Source organism: Nothoprocta perdicaria, unplaced genomic scaffold, assembly GCF_003342845.1.
Source record: "Nothoprocta perdicaria isolate Ctin4 unplaced genomic scaffold, notPer1 scaffold_13, whole genome shotgun sequence".
In the NCBI taxonomy this organism is placed as follows: domain Eukaryota; kingdom Metazoa; phylum Chordata; class Aves; order Tinamiformes; family Tinamidae; genus Nothoprocta; species Nothoprocta perdicaria.
Window position 1 is genome coordinate 114,125 of NW_020454427.1, and position 8,518 is coordinate 122,642.

Below are 8,518 nucleotides of genomic sequence, written 5' to 3' on the forward strand. Positions count from 1 at the left end.
CATTTATTTCTCACTTGACTTCAGACATAGTATTAAACAATCCCTTGGAAAAAACCCTCAGTCTCCAGGGAACCTGTAATCTTATACTGCGATCGATTGATATTCCTCTACAAAATCAATGGGATGGTAGACTGATGGAAGCAAACATATCATCAACCTATGATGAGAAACATTTTTGCAGTAGAAAGAAACTGGGGTCAATGCTATCTTTATTGGTTTCTCTCTTTGTATTTCATTAATCTCTAGGTCAGAACACCAGAAGAACTGCTAATGAATAAGATTTGTAACACCCATTTACACAGGAGGTGTAATTTGTGCTGATGAATTCTTGATGTTTTTGTCTGTAAACTCAAGGCTATTCTTTTATCCGTGACCCATAAAGCTAGCAAAATTACTAACTTTGTCAGGCATTCTGAAAATCGCTGGCAGAGGGGTTCTCAGATGAGATTTTAGAATATTTTTTCATCTGTCTCAGCTCTGTAAGTAAAAGGGATAAAATAATCATCAGCAACTCACTTTTTTATTTTTTATTTTATTTTATTTTTTTTTTTTGCATTTAAGTCACATTCTCAGCAAACGGTTGAGTGCTCAGGTATATTTAGCAAACAGTAATACTGAGTGCTTATTGAAGCCTGACACAGACTTTGTTCTTCATTCAAGTTCTTTTCCAGGGTCTTTACTGTTATTGATCAGGTCTGGAAAATGGTGCAGGTTCCTATGGACTCACTGGGACATGTAAGTTTCTTAACATGCTTGGATAGAAGTGAATGATAGCAGTTCATTTTGAAATTTCTCCTCATATTTGTCTCTTAATACGTTGGTTGAATGCAAAATAGTTTCTTTTACTATCAAAGTCAGCTACAATGTTCTTACAAAGAACACCAAAAAGAAGAAACAGAACTATGGAAACAAATAGGTAAGTTGAATCATCCCTACATGTGCTCTGGACTTGTGACAATTTAATGCAATTATCTGTTCACTCTGACTTTTCTGACTTTTCTATTAAAACTTCTGATCAGATATTCTTACATAAGTTTGAGCCTTGATTATTTTTAAATGTTAACACACAGTGCTGAAAGCCAAGATTTGGAAATTAAGACAGTGCAGTGATGCTGCTAGAGAGATAGAAGTCAGTCAAAGCTCTAATTGAAAACAAAGAATGAGCTAAATTCATCCATAAGACAGAGGTGATTTCTTTTTTAAAYTGAGGTTCTTATTCTAAACACTGCATCAATTAGGAAACTGACTTTTAACTAAAGGAAATAAAGTATATGAAATTTGGCCAGCTTTCAACTAACCTAATGTTGTGTTAAAAACCTAGTCAGGTAAAAATATCATAGTATATGATTACTCTAGCTTCCAGTTTATATTTTTTAGCTAAACAGCCATAATCAGTAAAGGGTATGGCTTTGCTTTAGCTGTTAACAAAGTATTGTTGTGTACATAAAGAATGTTTACTATCAAAGAAATACTTCATTGAATCATCCCACTTTGAACTGCTGCAAATCAGAAGCAAAATTTAGAAACAACTTATACAGGTAGTTCAGTATTTAGATGAGAAAGAAAAATATCCTTTTAGTGTCCTATAAAAATAGGGCAAAGAGAGAAATGTACAGTMTGTCAAATAGACAAATATGCATCAGGGCTGCAGATGTCACAATGCAAATATCTTAGTTATTCCCTAAAGTGGAAGAGATCCTGAATGTCTAAATACTCTGGACTGGATCATCCTGTTCCCCAAATGATTCCCACTCAAGATCCCTCTCCATCTATTTAGGGGTGTAGGAATACTCTGAAGTTCCTACAGAAGAAAGAAGAACTCACATAAATACAGCCAAACTGGCCTTAAAAAAGTATTATTAATAGCCTGTAGGAGCAGAAGGCCTTAGAGAGAGCTTTGCCTTTAGAGCAAAGGTAGCTGAATGCCCCAAGTAACTATTAAACAAATTCAGGTACATGTACCAGAATTATAATAACAGCAACATAGTAAAGTATAACTTTGAAATAACTTTTCAGCATTACTTTCCTCTTGGCATTCAGGTTAGCAGTTAATCAGAAGCAATTTCACACCAGTAAAGCAAAGAAAAATCCCCAAATCAACTCCAAAAGACTAGCTAACGTCACTGAGGAAACAGCCAACTATGTCTGCTGATGGATGTATGGCCCGCAGCCCTGGATGGGGTTCAGTGGGATTCATTATGAAGAGAAGCAATGAAGCATTTGCCAAAGGCATGGGATTGCATGGGAGTACAAGCTCTTCCACTTGGATTAATGGCAAAACTCTATCCTATGTGGAACACTTCTCCCCATAGGAAAAATCTTAAAGACCTCAATAATTTGGAATAGTGAGATATTGATGCTACTGTGCCTTGCCTCTGCAGCCTTTGAATAGTGTTACTTAATGCAAAAATTCCTTCACTTTTAACTCTTGGTATTCAAATTTGAAGGAAATTAACAATATGTGCATGTGCAAGCTTAGGAACTCCTTGAGGTGCAATTTTTGAGGCTTAAATTGCCTCATTTCACTTCTGAAAATGCATAAAATCAAGAAAGCTCGAAAATACTCAGGTTTGTTTCTGTAGTGTGTAGCATTGCCATGTGGACATGTGCAAAAAAAAAAAAAAAAAAAAAAGGCTAAATCAAATTTTTGAAGAAGCTTTTTCCCACAAAACAATGAGCCATGAAACCGTGTCTCTCAATATAGAAGTGATCGCTGATATTAATAAAGAAAGAAAACCGACAAAAAGAAAACACTATACAGCTCTTTCCAGTTCCTATTTTGCCGATTTTCAACTACTTTTAATACCACTTGGTCTAATTATAGTGTTAACAGAGTTTTCTGAAGTTAAATGCTTGAATTCCTTCATGTATATATTCCTTTACACCACATGCGTTTAAGAACAAAGTGTACATTTGCATTTTCGATGCATTTTGTGATATTAAAGGGAAAATTCATTAATTAGAGACGTAAAGGAAGAAATGGTTTTCTTGACAGGTTTAAGTCCATCTGAGACCACTATGACAGAATATGGATTTAAAAATGAGGTTACCAGAGCTTCCTTAACTTCTAGTCACTTTAGTATAASGTCTAAGTAAAACATTACTTTTCCTCTGACTCTAAACAATTTCCAGAGAATTGAATAAACACCCTTTCTGCATCCATTTGGCAAGATGCCTAACCTGTTTATAGCAGAGCCTCTACTCCGCTTTAGCGGAAGAGCCCTTTCAAATAAAGAGGCTAGCTGAAAGCAAGACTCTTTTGCAGATGTTCTTGCAGTTTTGAAATGGTGTGTGTTTATGATTAGAACCAGATTAAAGAAAGTGCTGGGCGGGACGTAGCTACAGAGTTTCCGTAAAAAACTGACAGAGAAGCTGAATTCAGATGCATAAGGTACATTAGCAAATCAGCTGTGGTTCATCTCTTGAAATGAACATCTCACTGTGCTCTTCCATTATCTCTGATGTTTTCGCTAAGGAGTTATAAATCTGTTAGTAAATTATTGCCTTATAATAGTGAGATACTGAAAGAATGGGCAGGCAATATAAGATTGGGAGAAGGAGCTGGGAATATTTTCTAATTCTAAGTTCATCTGAAACATACAACTTTATTAAAGTTTCTATGAAGGCACTAGTATCCTGATGTTCAAATTATTCATTTTTTCAGTCAGAAGTATCCGAGGCACTCAAGGCCATTTTTCCCTCTTCCATTCTGTGAATGCACAAAGCTTCCTTCAGTTTCTGAGGGAATTCTCACAGCACAAGGCTGTTCAGCTAATTTCTGAAATTATTATTGCTCCTCCTGTGATATTTTTTACTTTCTCTATTTTATCTTTGTATTACAGTCCTGAGTGCTCTGACAACTGTCAAGCCTTCCTTCTTCCTGAAGTCAGTGTCAGGATTACCAGCTGTCTGCTCTGACTGATGGCTGTTACACAGCTGTAAAGACATGAAACTTAATCTTCCAAGCAAAAGAGAGAACACTTTTCATTCCGTAAAAGTTATTCTAAGAAGATGAAGAAGGGTTTTTCAATACAGCAAGTCTTGGATTAGAAAATAACAAGATACTTACCTTTCCCTTTGGCATATATTTGTTGTTCATCTGGGGCTTTAGCCAAAGCTTTAACAAAGTCAAAGTGAGAAAAAAGATAATCTTTCCAACTGAGTACAAAGAAAGGATACTATCCAGAAAGCTGCGTGATCGCTTTCATAAATCTGGACCCCTTTCCTTCCTCCTGCCTCTTCTGATGTATGAATCATCTTAAAAATCTTGAAGTCATTGAAGAAAGTAGTTATCTGCAATGAAAAAAACATGGTTTTATTTAGCTGAAACCTATTTTCTTTAAAATCCAACAATAGCAGGGTGTTAATGGGAGATGCAAAGAAAAAGAAAAGGCAAAATATGATAAAACATTGTGGGAGTGAAATGACTGCAGGTCCTTTAAAAATGATTGCTTTTGAATGCTACTCAGTTCAGTAGCATTATGAAGTACAGAAATAGGAATTGCCTGAACTATGTAATAAAAAAGTTAAGATGGTGATTGATTAAGTTTCATATGTATTAAATAGAAATGATCCCAAAGGCAAAGAACTGTTACATATTAGCCTTCCCAAGGTACTATATTCTCACTTGCTCTAGTAGGATTTAATTCCTCCAAATTCATCACCCCTTTTAGAAAACATCATCATCTCAAAGTATTAAAAATGGTCTGAGCTTATTATGACAGGAGAATTTTATAAAGTTAGAGAAAATTAGTATATTTTGAGCCTTTCCTCCCACTACCAATCCAGGACAGGAACCATAGATGAGAGCATTGATACAGATCGTTTTTATAAACAATGAATGTCTGACGTTTAGAATTGTTATATCTGAGAACAGATTAGGTTAACCAAGGTCAKTGTTGGTGGAAGGAAGTCTTGCTCCATCCATGTTGCCTCTGGTGAGACCTTTCATTTTCAGGTATCAGTTTTCTGTATAAGCCAATCTTCTGTTTGAGTCCTGTTCATGCCATTAGCATACCAGTATTTTTACATAGTCACATCCAAAGAACATKAATTTATAGGCAGAAAGTAAGGGCATGCAGCTTTTAACAGAACATGGAGAAGAAATACAGCAGAGAAATTCCAGGAAGTTACTCAGCAGCAGTCACTGAAGAAATTCCCATGGACCTAGGATTAAGGAGCTGAACCCATATTCTGTGGCCACTCTCAAGTTATTGACAGCATCATAAAGGGATTTCATTCCCGTATCCACAAGCTCAGGCTGTGTATGTGATTTCAGTGACATGGATACTGAACTAGACAGGCCAAAGAAATCATATTCCTTGGACCAGCACACACTGCTATGTGGCTGAACATATATCCTTAAAAGACATTAGCAATTATGTGACAGTGAAAATGGAGCACAATGTGCAGGAGGTGAAGGGTGATTTTCACAGTGCACCCATGCTCAGGTTGCATCTGTTCAGTGCTCAAGCAAGAACAGAAACATGGAGCAGGCYACGAGCTGGAGACAGAGGAATAAACCAGCCTGTGTGAGGACAGAATGACCCACTGATTCTGAACTCTGCACCACCTGGGAGCAGGTAGYGGCTTAATGAAGGATAGATGTTCCTCCCATTCTAAAAGGCACAATCCTAATTCCCTGAGCATAGCAGCTGCATCATTGCCACTCTGATGCAGTCAGAAAGAGTAACAGCTCTCCTGTGTGCATGGCAGGGTCATTAGGCCCCGCTGACCTCCAAACCCTCTGGAGGCTCAGTTCAGAAACATGAATCTGTTGGACAAGCAGGATGATATTAGCTGGCTCATCTGCTGACCTAGCAGAGGCTCCGAGTAAGTTTGGATCTGCTGATGAGGAAGGAATCTGATGGAAACAGCTTTTATTTTATTTTATTTTATTTTATTTTATTTTATTTTATTTTATTTTATTTTATTTTATTTTATTTTATTTTATTTTATTTTATTTTTTATTTTTTTAACATTTTTTTTCCTGATAGTTTCAGTAGAGCCCTTTCCCCCACCACAGAGTATTTTAATTTGCTTAGACACAAAATGTGCATTATATCTTCCTGACATCAAGCACGGTTTATGATAACACTTCACTGTTTTTATTATTGACTTGGAAAAGCACAAATGCTAATTATTTATGCTCGGGAAATACACGAAAGCTTAATGAGAGACTTAAAGCATCTTGAAATATCCTTTTGATTCATACATGACTTTTTTGTTTTGTGTTTTGCAAAGCACCCCTACACACACACACACACAACCCACAAGTGATACCTTAGATAAGGCAGGATGCAATTACCATGTAAGCTCATCTAAGTGGTTTTCAAACAAGGCTTCTCCTTCAACATTTTCCCCATTATTAATGGGGAATTCCCCATATTAAAATGCATGCTGACAACATTTCCAGCACCCGTTCTCTTCTTGAAAGATATATTGTTTTGGATTTTGAAGACTGGGGTTTGGGGTATGAAAGTAAATAATAACTGACTGCATTCATCAGTTTTTCAAATCCCTTGGATTTCCTTTACAAAATTCACCATGGTAACAGAGAGAGAACTGAAAAAACTTCAGCCAAAATAGAATAGTATCAAAGTTTTGATTCTTGAGCTTTCATTTCCCATCCATACCAGGCTCTTCTATTGGTAAGTTAAATTAGTTAGCTGACATCTATAATTCACTCTGCTTTTGTTGGCTTYGAATTTTCTTTTCAGGTATATTTATTCTTCTGTGGTTCTGAGAAAAAAAAGCAAGATCTACAAATAGCTGTTATATGTGACGGGAGTATTTTGTATACTGTTTGACGTAAACAGCAAGCTGAAAAGAGTGTCTTATTACACAAATGCTGCCGAGAAGGAAAAGTGCTGAGGGCTGAGGCTTTGAAGTGGGTCAGACTCAGCGAGCATCCAGTTATTTTGCTGTGTTTACCTCCAAGAGAATATAAACAAGAGCAAAGCTACAAAGGCATAATGCTCTTTTAGAAGCTGTCAAAAAGGAGAGGGGAAGAGTGGCTTCCCTTGGCTAGCTGGCAAAGTTCAATGGCCTATCTCTCTCCACCTGTGAAAACGCTCAGCCCATRTCTAGTGCCTCATATCCATGTAAACACAGAAGTTCTGGCAAAGACAAGTTTTCACGGGCCAGGAGTCCTAATCTTCCTTTATTTATGGTTCTTCATAATACCAAGCAGCTCTTTAAATCATTTACTGATAGCCTCTGGTCCAGGAAGCACTATGTGAGTCCCCATCCAACCAACAAAAAGCCTCAGCTCTTCATGGTTTTTGGCTCCTGTTGCTAATGGCACATTYTAAAGCCGACTGTAAGTTTAATGGTGTCTAAGCAGGTTTCCTATCAATATCCCATTAACATACTTTCCATTGCTACTATAATGCTATCACTGTTAACACATTCACAGCAGAGTGAAAAAGGAGTATTTTACTGAGATGAAAGAGTCTTAAAACTTTTAAGCTGCATTTTTGAGTTTAATCTCAGTGCATAAAATAGCTATTTTGCAAAACAGTGCCAGGAGCAGTTATGTATTCTATCACCTTAAAATAATCTTTTCCTTTTTCTGCTTTGCATTGTGCTTCAATGCATGGCACATTATCTAAACAAATAGAATGTGAATTTCTCAAGGAAAAAACAGACACTACTTTAGGGGTGTGCATATGCAGAGAAAACAGTTCTAATTATACCAAATAACTTTGATGTTGAAAAGTGAGTGATGAGCAGAAGGAAGTAGTTAGCTGTGTAATAAGATGCCAGTCATTTTTTCATTTGACCCCATGAAGCAGATGAACGGAGGAGGTGTCAAGGAGTGCTAGAAGACCTCTCTCTTCTCAGAACTATGTGAAGTAAAAAGTCTGTCCTCTGAATTACTGGAATGATCTGGAATGAAATATAGTCTCCATGTGCTCCACTTCATCCCTGTTTTTCACCCCAGACAGATACAGACAACACTTTTTTAGGCATTCCTCCAAACAAAATATATAAGAAAGCAGACATAGCCCCAAAAGACATAAAATGAAAACTCAGAGCAGTTAAAAAAAATCTATGGGCTAGGGGATACTCCCCATTTTTGCTTATAGAATGGCTCTATACAGCCTCTATTTCCCTTATTTTAATTCCTGCAGTTTTCCACTCAGGAGCCTGCTTTAAACATTTCTTCCACTTGATGCCTATTCAGATACTTAGCTCACAGTACTGTTCCTCAGTGCCTCCCTGCTCTTTCCTAACAGAGCAATCATAACTGTTTCTCAAGCTGTTAAAGCACCCATGAAATACTATGAATGCCTGCAATATAGCATAGTTTTGCTTGGCTCAGGGGACTTTCTGGCCCATGGAGGATAATGCAGGAATGGAAGGAAACTGTGAATATTTCATCTTTCTGCTCCCCAGGTGACACCCACTCTTGTGACTCTAATATAGTCATAAAGCTCCTGTTATACAAGAAATTTAGAAGACTTTCTGCACGGCTTCAGCTCTGCAGAATGGAGGCCCTCTGAAGGAAGTATCT

At 37.0% G+C, this 8,518-nt stretch overlaps 1 long non-coding RNA gene across 1 annotated transcript; it reads left to right on the forward strand.

Moving 5' to 3' along the window:
- Nucleotides 1-699: 699 nt before the first annotated feature.
- LOC112942533 lies at nt 700-4,016 on the forward strand. The gene is made up of 2 exons (XR_003248400.1): nt 700-735; nt 3,843-4,016. It is a non-coding gene; the product is annotated as an uncharacterized LOC112942533 (long non-coding RNA).
- The last annotated feature ends 4,502 nt before the right edge of the window (nt 4,017-8,518 follow it).